At 49.7% G+C, this 10,761-nt stretch overlaps 1 long non-coding RNA gene across 1 annotated transcript; it reads right to left on the bottom strand.

Annotated features, from left to right (window-relative positions):
* Window positions 1–2,324: 2,324 nt before the first annotated feature.
* On the bottom strand, window positions 2,325–10,601 carry LOC131423778 (uncharacterized). The gene is made up of 3 exons (XR_009225830.1): window positions 10,376–10,601; window positions 5,932–6,007; window positions 2,325–5,476 (listed from the first exon to the last, which is right to left on the bottom strand). It is a non-coding gene; the product is annotated as an uncharacterized LOC131423778 (long non-coding RNA).
* Between the last annotated feature and the right edge of the window lie 160 nt (window positions 10,602–10,761).

Here is a 10,761-nt window from a genome sequence, read left to right as displayed (position 1 = left end):
CACCCAAGTGTCCATCAAGGGTAAGTGGATGAGAAAACACGAGATACGTGCTGCATACGTCCAAGGAGCATCAGTCAGCCTGGAAAAGTCAAGAGATGCCAACTCATGCTGCCAGTTCGCATGAGCCCTGAGCACACGGCAGCCGGTGGAGTGAGCTGGTCCTGAGACCAAGGCTGCGGGCGTCCCGCTATGGGGGCTGATTCACCTAGTCTGATCAGGGAAATGGGGTACGATGATGGCTGCCAGTGGCCACCTGCCTGCTTTGATGCTGTGGAGGTCTGGGTGTCTGCAGAGGCCACGAAGCGGGGTCCATGAGTGCATCCTGGCTGGCCTCCCTGGCACGCAGGGTACGCTTCTGTGGAGCACACGTTTGGGGGTGATTGCTGGTCCAGACGCTGAGCAATTATATAGCTCAGAGAGTGTGGAAACAAGTCTCTGGCCGTCAGTACTGCCCTTCATCCCACCAACACGAGGGACGGGCAGTCCCTTCCCTTTGGCCATTCTGGAGGGGCTGCAGTGGTTTCAACTCACACTTCCCTGGTGGCAGATGGGGTATCTGATGCCCTCTTCTGTGAGTGCCGCAGACTCTGCCCATTCTCTGCACTGTCTTCTCCCACCTGTGGCTGCCTTCCCATGCACTGAGGGAATTTTTTTTTTTTTTTTTTGGTACCAGGGATTTAACTCAGGGGCACTCAGACACTGAGCCCCATCCCCAGCCCTATTTTGTATTTTTTTTAGAGACAGGGTCTCACCGAGTTGCTAAGCGCCTCACCATTGCTGAGGCTGGCTTTGAACTTGCGATCCTCCTGTCTCAGCCTCCCTAGCTGCTGGGATTACAGGCATGTGCCACTGCACCTGGAGACTTGCTAATGACATCTTCTTTGAGTTATTATTATTTTTTGTGGTGCTGGCATTGAACCCATGGCTTAGTGCATGCACGGCAAGCACTCCACCACTGAGCTATGTCTCCAGCCCCATGAGACGTCCTTAATGTCATGCAATCCCATTTCTCCCTTTACATGGGAAAGCACATTTTTTTGTGTGTGCTTATATTTAAAGATCTTCACCTTTTCCAAGATCATAAACAGACTTCCTTCTAAGTTTTGTTATTTTTCTCTCACACTTAGATCTTCAGTTCAGCTGGGGTCGACCCTTCCTGTTTGTGAGGTGTGGTCCAGATTCGTTCCTTTCCCCCGTGGGCCTCCAGTCAACCCAGCACCAATCACTGGAGGCCGTCCTCACTGCTGGTGGTACCTGTGTCTTTTTCTGGATTCTGTTCTACTCCTTCCGTCTGCTCACCTACTCCCTCACCAGTGCCGAGCCGTCTGGTGACTCTGCTGTTGTGACACGTTACTACCAGTGATGAGCTGGGTTCAAGATTACCTCAACTGAACTCGACCCTTGGCACTCCTGTAAGAACTTTAGAACTGGCAGGTTGATTTCTAGCCATAATCAGCTCAAGTCGAAACTCACTCCTTCTGCCCATGCTTTCCTTGCATCCCCCAAATTTGATGTTATTTTTACAGAGTTCGAAGTATTTTCTATTTCTTTTGTAAGCTCTTTGACCCACGAGTTGCTGGATATTTCCAAATACTTGAGGCTTTCCTTGCTATCCTGGTATTACTGATTTAATTTCAGCATCAGGGGTGTATTCTGTATGATTTCAGTCCTTTCGGACCTACAGCCATGGCCCAGCATTTGGTCCACCTCACCGAACACCGCACAGGAGAGGAGCGGAGGAGAGCCCAGTGAGGGGCTGAACGCCACCAGGGCAAACTTCTCCCTGCCGTCGTCTTCCTTCAGCCTAAACAGCCCCTTAGCACTTCCTGTAAATGGGTCTGCTGGATAAATCCCCTTTTCTTTTACACAACAAGGTCCTTATCACCTTGTTCTTGAGACAGTTGGCACCCTGTTTGGCAGACTGGACACCTTCCGATACTCCAAGGGGCTGTTCCCTCTCCTCTGGTTCCTGTGTTTTTTTAAAAATTCTAATTTGTTATACATGACAGCAGAATGCATCACAATTCTTATTATACACAGAGCACAATTTTTCTTTTTTTTTTTAAATATTTATTTTTTTAGTTATCGGCAGACACAACATCTTTGTTGGTATGTGGTGCTGAGGATCGAACCCAGGCCGCAAGCATGCCAGGTGAGCACGCTACCGCTTGAGCCACATCCCCAGCCCACAGAGAACAATTTTTCATACCTCTGGTCGCACACAGTCATGTCCTTGGTGTCTTCATACATGTGCTTAGGTGACCATCGCATTCCACCGTCTTTTCCATCCCTGTGCCCCCTCCCACCCTTTCCTCCCTTCTCCCTATCTACAGTTCATTTAATCACCCCCCCCTGCAGCATATTATGAGTCAGCCTCTCACATCAGAGAAACCATTCGGCATTTGTTTTTTGGGATTGGCTAACTTCACTTAGCATTATATTCTCCAGCTCCATCCATTTACCTGCACATGCCATGATTTTATTCTCTCTTACTGCTGAGTAACATTCCACTGTGTATATATGCCACATTTTTTCTTTATCCATTCATTCACTGAAGGGCATCTAGGTTGGCTCCACAGTTTAGCTTTTGTGAATTGTGCTGCTATAAACATTGATGTGGCTGTGTCCCTGTAGTATGCTGATTTTAAGTCCTTTGGGTTTAGACTAAGGAGTGGGATAGCTGGGTCAAATAGTGGTGCCATTCCCAGTTTTCCAAGGAATCTCCATGCTGTTTTCCATATTGGCTGCACCAGTTTGCAGTCCCACCAGCAATGTCTGAGTGTGCCTTTCCCCCACATCCTCGCCAACACTTACAGGTGTTTGTATTCTTAATAGCTGCCATTCTGACTGCAGTGAGATGAAGTCTTGGAGTAGTTTTGATTTGCATTTCTCTAATTGTTAGAGATGTTGAACATTTTTCATGTATTTGTTGATTGGTTGTATATCACTTTCTGAGAAGTGTCTGTTCAGTACCTTGGCCCATTTACTGATTGGGTTGTTTTTCTGGTGTTAAGATTTTTGCGTTCTTTATATCTAGAGATTAGTGCTGTATCTGATGTGCGTGTTGTAAGAATTTGTTCCCAATTAGCAGGCTCTCTATTCACCTCATGGATTATTTCTTTTGCTGAGAAGAAGCTTTTTAGTTTGAGTCCATCCCATTTACTGATTTTTTAAATATTTGTGTTTTAATTGCAGTAGGACACAATATCTTTATTTATTTATTTACTTTATTAATTTATTTTTACGTGGTGCTGAGGATCAAACCCAGGGCCTTCGCATGTGGTTTCCATGGTTTCTGAGAAGTCAGCCAGTTCTAGCCTCTACCCCTGCATGCCATGTGTTGTTTTTCTAGGGCTCTTTTTAAAAATTTTTTTCATTTCGTATTTGCTTTCCAGCAATTTGACTATGATGTACCTACACTTGGTTCTCCTTGAGTTGATCACAGAATTTTTCTTTTTCTTTTGTGGTGCTGGGGATGGAACCCAGGGCCTTGTGCATGTGAGTCAAGCCTCTACCAGCTGAGCTCTATCCCCAGCCCCAGAATTTCTTACATATGTAAGTTCATGTTTCTCACCACATGTAGGAAGTTCCAGTCATTTTTTCCGCCAGATACCTTTCCCCACTCCATTCCTTCTCTCCTCTCTTTGTAAACTGTGTCACACACAGGCATGTGACATTGCCCCACAGGCGCTTCCTTTAGATTGGATAAGTTCTACTGAGACACGGTCAAGTTCACTGCGTGATCCCTGCTTTGCTCTTAGTCCAGTTAACTTTCACTGAAAACATTTTCATTTTCAGTTCCAGAATCTCCATTCAGACCTGTGGTTCCTGTGATCTGCCATGACTGTCTCCATCTATCCACTGTTGAAAGCCTATGTTCTGCACACCAGTGGGCACGGTCATGGGGTTGCCTTGACATCCCGGCTTGTTAACTCCATCATCTGGGTCCTGTCAGGGTCGATCTCCAGCCTTCTTTTTTTTGAGAATGAAATCACATTATTTTCTTTTAATATTGGTTGATTTTGGATTGTGTCCTTGACATGATGATAGTCTGTGGTAAGTCTGCATTCTTTTAAAATAGTGCTGATTTTTTGTGTTAGTTGGCAATTGACTTGACGGGACTCAGACCACACTCTATCCTTGGGGAACTTTGTGTTTTTGTACTGGAGGTTGAACCTAGGGGTGCTCTACCACTGGGCTGCATCCCCACTTGATTTATTTTTGGGGACAGGACCTCACTAGGTTGCCCAGGCTGGCCTCAAACTTGTGATCCTCCTGCCTCAGCCTCCCAAATTGTTGGGATTACAGGAATACGCCACTGTGCCCAGCACACTCTGTCCTTTGGCCAGGCTGTTTGGGGTCTGGCTGACCGTGGTTCAGAGGTCAACTAAAGACCGAGGCAAGAGTTATCATCTGATATGGGTCTCCCCTTCTCTGGGATGCCCCTTGCCTTCCAGAGGTGCCACTGCCTCACTCTGCCTTCCAGCTCTTCAGGTTGTTGCTGGAGTTTTACCTGCCCTTCACGGTCTGGCCTGGGTCTTGACCTCAGACACAGGTGGCTCACCGGCCCTGCCCTGCTTCCTAGTGCTGGCTCCTCTCCAGAGTCTGGGCCTGGGCTCACTCCCTGTGACCACAGCTAATGCTGGTTTGCGTGCTGCCTGGCTTGTGGCACTACCCGAAGGAGGGCGAGTTCAGGAGGAGTCTACCATCCTGGAAATAGAAGCTCAAACTCGTGGACAAAATCAAGAACAAAACAAAACAAAACAAAACAGCTGGGATTTAAAAATTCATTTTGCTGCTGGGCATGGTGGTGCACGCCTGTAATTCCAGAGACTCGGGAGGATGAAGCAGGGGGATTGCAAGTCCCAGGCCAGCCTCGACTAAGCAAGAACCTATGTCAAAAAAATAAAATTTAAGCTGGGTGCAGTGGCTTACTCCTGTAATCCCAGTGACTCAGGAGGCTGAGGCAGGAGGATCGTGAGCTCAAAGGCAGCCTCAGCAAAAAGCGATATGCTAAGCAACTCAGTGAGACCCTGTCTCTAAATAAAATACAAAATAGGGCTGGGGGTGTGGCTCAGTGGTCGAGTGTCAGAGTTCAATCCGTGGTACCAAAAAACAGACAAAAAACCCACCCCTGAAAGCCAGGGTTATGGTTTAGATCTGAAAGGTCCCTGAGAGGCCCATGTGTTAGGATTTGGTCCCTGGCATGGTGCTTTCAGGAGGTGGTGCAGTCTTTGGGAGGTGGGTCTAGCGAGAGGGCCTCAGGCGTTGGCAGGGTGCCCTCTGAGGGGTCTGCGAAACCCCGGTCCGCCCCTTCTTCTCTTTTGCTTCCTGGCCACAAGCAAGTGGTTCTGCTCGGCCACATGCTTCTGCCCCGATCAGTGCCTCACCATAGGCCCAAAGCCACGGGGCCGACCAGTCAGGGGCTAAAACCTCCAAAACAAGCAAAAATAACCCTTTTCTTTTCTTTTTTCTTCTGAGAGAGAGAGAGAGAGAGAGAGAGAGAGAGAGAGAGGATCAGAACCCAGCGACCCGCACATGCCAGGTGAGCGCTATTGCTTGAGCCACATCCCCAGCCCCCCTTTTCTTTTTATAAGCTAATTTTTTCAGGTATTTTGCTATAGTGACAGCTAACACACCTACTCTCCTGAAAAACTTGAGTTTCACTGAAGTTGCTTTGAAAGGTGCACCAGACCATAAGTGCTGTCATTGTAAAGTTTGTTAGTAGGCATTGTTGAGACATATAAATTGAGATATTAGATGCTGACCACTAAATATCAACTAAAAGGAAAAAAAATATGAAACTTTTAAAATTAAGAGACCCCCTATAAGAATATCAAAAAACAAATACTGCAACATAAAACTAATGAAAAGACTGACAGTCAGAAAATTGTAAAATATGATTGAATGGCAAGGCATGGTGGCACACACCTGTAATCCTACCTACTCCAGAGTCTGAGGCAGGAAGATCACAAGTTCAAGGCCAGTCTGGCAGCTTGTTGAGACCCTGTTTCAAAATGAAAAATGAAATGGGCTGGGGGTGTAGCTTAGTGGTAGAGTGCCCCTGAATTCAGTCCTCAGTAACAAAAACAAAAGCACCACTGGGAGATGTTAGACAAGAAAACTAAATACCTAGAGGGGTCTACCGATTCAATATAGTAATAGAGTTGTTTCTCCCAAATATGATATATATATATATATATGTATTTTCTCCCCAAATATGAAAAAAATTCATGAAAAATTCACAAAATGAAATTTTCCCTGGTACTGGGAGTTGAATCCTGTGTCCTATGCATACCAGGGAAGTGTTCCACCACTGACCTACATTTCTAGCCATTTTTTTATACTTTTTTATTTTAAGACACAGCCTTGCTAAGTTGTTCCAGCTGGCCTTGAACTTGTGATCTTCCTACCTCAGCCTCTGAAATGGAGTCCTTGGGATCATGGTGGGCATCACTGCACCTGGCTGGAATTTGGGTTTTACAAATTGAGATGTGACCTGAAGGTGGACAAGTTATTTTAGGAATTAACCAATGCAAAAAGAAATTCTAAAGACCCACCTGAGGGACATCTCGCTTTAGGAAAGTCCAGAGCATTGCACCTTCCAGGAAGGGTGGAGGTGAGAAGCCACCCAGTTGCTCCCCTGGATCTAAGGCCTGCCTGTCTCTTTGGCATTCTGGGAGGGAGACCTTCAGGAAGTCCGACACTCCAGAGCGCTGGCAGGAGAGGGTAGTGCCTCCTGAAATTCCCACAGGCTCCTTTCTGTGAAGCCCAGCCGTGAGGCTATGGCTGCTCTTGGTGGAAGTTAGCCAAGAGGCTCTCCAGGTATTGCTGAGGCTCACCCACAGTCTGCTTGGGAGGTCCCATCTGTCTCAGGAGGGAAGGGCCTGCCTCTAGTTAGCAGGAGAGCGGGCACCTCACCATGGGTGTCCAGCTGGGCTTAGTGAGGGGATGGAGGAGTTGATCAGCTCTGGGGCCTGGCAGCCTGAGGGTCTGAATGCTGGCTTCTCTCCCTACCAAGAATGCAACCACAGGCCAAGGACTTAACCTCCTCAGGCTTTGGTTCCCTCTCCTGCAAATGGGCTCATAGGGGTATTGGGTGGTTGGTTCTCATGACTCCTGGGCCCTCAGCCTTGTCCGTAGTGAGGGAGTCCTGACTGAGCAGGTCTATCGTTACCAGGCTCTTCCCTGTCCCTCAGGTCAGGCTGCTGGGACCCAGCAGCTTGTGTCCTCAGCTGAAGGTCTGGTCAGGCTCTCTAGGGCTTTCTCTGCAGGAGTGACCAGACTGGGAATCAGGCATACAGGGCTGAGTCATGTCCCCTCCCTCCAATGCATATCCACCCAAAACAAAAGAAGGGACCTTATTTGTAGGTAGAGTCTTTGCAAATGTAATGAGTAAAGACCTCTCAAAATCATTCTGGATTTAGGTCCCAAATTCAAGGACAGGTGTCCCTATAAGAGGAGAAGTACTGGTAACCTAGGAGGCAAAAAAGGGAGAGGGTACTGTCATATAAGGAAGGACCCCCTGGAGCCACCCGAAGCTGGAAGAGGCAGGAAGGACCCCCTCCTCTGTTGCCTCAAGAGGGAGTGCAGCTCTGTCCACAGCCTGATTTCAGACTCGGCTTTCAGAGCTGTGAGAGAGATTTGGGATAATTTATGGCAATGCTAACAGATGTGTGCACCTGTGTTGGCACAGTAGGTTTGCGCTCATGAGCGAGTCCCTTGGATGTGGGTCCACTGACCACGCTCATGTCCCTCTGAGTCTACATAGCTGAGAAAGGCTGCCTGAAGGGCTAGTGAGGTCACCCAGGAAGTGGAACCCTGGGAACCAACCCTAGTCCTCCAGCTGCCACCTGGCTGTATGTCCTTTAAACAAAAATACATGTGGGAGCTGGGTGCAGTGGCCACACCTGTAATCCCCGTGACCTGGGAGTCTGAGGCAAGAGGATATGCAAGTTCAAGGCCAGCCTCTTGCAAGCGAATGAGACCCTATCTCAAAATAAAAAATAAAAAGGGCTGGGGTTGTGGCTAGGTGGTAGAGCACTTGCCTAGCACCTGTGAGGCACTGGGTTTGATCCTTAGCACCACACAAAAATAAATAAATAAATAAATAAAAAACAACGGGCAGGGGGGCTGGGGACATAGCTCAGTTGGTAGAGTACTTGCCTGGCATGTACAAGGCCCTGGGTTCAATCCCTAGCACTGCCAAAAAAAAAAAAAAAAAAAAGGTTGGGGATGGTGCTCAGTGGTAAAGCGACTCTGGTCCAACCCCCACACACATACACACCATTAACAGAAGGCCTGTGGTATGATGAAGGGCTTCAGCATCCAGAGCACCGTGGAATCACTCACTGGGGTTATATTTATTTCTAAATGTAAGTGTGTCTGATGCTCTATTTTTATGGAAAAGCGATGCTGCTTACTGAATTTAAAAGACCCACAGAGTTGCTGGCTCGGGAAGCTGCTGCTTTGGCCACCTGCTCATCTGTACTGTTTTGGGGTCTGCCACTCTCCCTCATCCCAGATTTTCTTCCACGTTTCCATGTAGTGCTGGGAGTTTCCAATTGTTATAGTCCCCCCCTTTCTCTTTATGCTGGGCAGGACTTCAAATTTCATACTACAGAAGTCATAACTGCTTGTGGCAACATGGAAACCATACATAGATTGTGCGCTGCAGGTATCAATCTGTAGATCATACACTTAAAGAAAAACCTTTCCTGAGTCTCCAGGGTGGCCAGGGCTGAGCAGCTGTGTGTCAACTGCTCTTGTGAAGTCTTGTGGGAAGTCTTGAGGGAAGGAGCCTCAGGATTTCCTGGCCACTCCCACCCCTACCTCATCCTAAAGATGGGCAGTGCTCTTGAAAACAGTAGCTGTACAACTGCCTGAGCCATGGATCCTATGTTGCCCAAACACTTTTGGTGCACAGGACCATTCTGCAAGGGATGAGTGGACATGGATCCTTATCTCTGCCACATTTGCTGAAGCTGTGGGCTGTGGGGAACTCCAGAGAGCACTGGCAGTGACATGAGCAAGTACATGGTGCAGGAGGCTGAGCCCCTCCTGCAGGGGCTCAGGATCATAAGGGGCAGAGGGGTCCTCAAAGGGCCTTTGGAGGACCCAGCAGCCACCACTCTGTGGCTGACTCCGAAAGATTTCAGCAGCAGGGCTGGGGTTGTAACTCTGTGGTACAGCGCTTGCCTAGCCCATGTGAAGCACTGGGTTTAATCCTCAGCACCACATAAAAACAACTAAATAAATAAAGGTATTGTGTCCATCTCAACTAAAAAAAAAAAAAAAAAAAAAATATTTCAGCAGCAGATGTGCAGGTAGGAATGTGAGCGTGGGAACCCCCAAAGTTACATGGGCCTTGGGGCTGGAGGCCTGGGAATCTAGATTTCTTTCACCTGGCGTCCAGCTTTCTGCCCCAGTCCTCCTGAGAGTTTTGAGGGACACACACAGCTGTACCACTACCCAAGGTGCTCAGGGGCTGATGGCAGCCTGCTGCTAATGGCTTGACCTACTTTAAAATTTTCTCATTAGTCAACGTTTAAAAATTCTGAGATTTGGGGCTGGGTAAAGTGATAAAGTACTTGCCTACCAGGAACCAGATCCTGGGTTCCATCCCCAGCACTGCAAAAAACAAAACCAAAAAACAGATTTTACATGCAACTCCAATTTTTTGCTCCTGTTGGAAGATTCAAGCCATGCCCACGCTGAGCTTAAGGTGCCCTTGGAGTGGGGCACAGCGCCCTCACGCTCGCTCCCAGCGCACCCAGCTTCCTCACACCCAGCCTGCTATATTCATGTACATTCCGGTCCTCTGGAGGCTAACGTTCAAATACGAAATTCCCGTTGATACCTTATAGGATTTATCCCAAACACCTTTCCTAGGCTCCAATCTGTGCTGCTCCTTAGGGACATCGGTGTCAAGAGAACAGGGGGAGAGGGTCGTACACTGCAGGTATCAAGCGGTTGGGAAGGCTGCGGGAGGATCACGCACAGCGCCGGAGCGCCGCTTAGGAGCGCAGCAGTCCCTCTAAGGTCTGCAGCCCCGCCCGCCCGCGGTGCTCCCGGCACGGCCCCGGGCCTTAGGGACCGAGAGGTCCCGGCCTGGGGCCTTTCTGGACACGGCTTCTGGGCATTTCCAGTGGGGGAGGGGCGGAGAAAAGAAAACCTACGGCAGTGTCGATGACACCGTCAAATGCTTAAAACACCCGCCTGCCAGAAGTGGAGAGTGCGGTGCAGCCCGAAGAGCGGTAGAGACTAGGTGCGTGCACACTTCGGTTTAGGCGATTTATTACCCTTCCCTCCCCCAAACAGAAATAAAGGGCAGAAGACGGCTTCCGGGCGCGGCTGGTGCAGGCGCTGCGCTTACCGGCGCTCGGCGGGAGCCCACGTCGTCCGGCGGTGTCCTCCGCCTGGCTCGCCGCAGCCATTTTGGAGCGGCGGAGACAAAGAGCAGACCCGCCGCCTGTGCCTCGACCGCCGGCCCCGAGCGCCGCCGCCGCCGCACCCGCGAGCCCGCGCCCGCACCCGTTCCCACACCGGTACCCATACCCACACCCCGCGCCCGCGCCCGCGCCCGGCCTCTGGCGCTCGCGGCCATTGGCCGCGCCTTTTAAGCCCGCGCCGCAGCCAATCAGCGACGCCAGGGCGCGGGCGGGGGCGGTGCGCGCCGCCGCGCCTGCGCAGTTCGGCGCCCCTCCCCCCGTCCCCCGCCGCGCCCCCGCCCGCCCCGCGCGCCGCCCCCCGCCCGCCCCG

The sequence above is a fragment of the Marmota monax genome, unplaced genomic scaffold, assembly GCF_021218885.2.
Source record: "Marmota monax isolate L192 unplaced genomic scaffold, Marmota_monax_Labrador192_F-V1.1 WCK01_AAM20220418_F8-fsc00014, whole genome shotgun sequence".
Lineage (NCBI taxonomy): Eukaryota > Metazoa > Chordata > Mammalia > Rodentia > Sciuridae > Marmota > Marmota monax.
The sequence above is the reverse complement of the archived record's forward strand: the minus strand, read 5'-3'. Positions and strand labels throughout refer to the sequence as shown.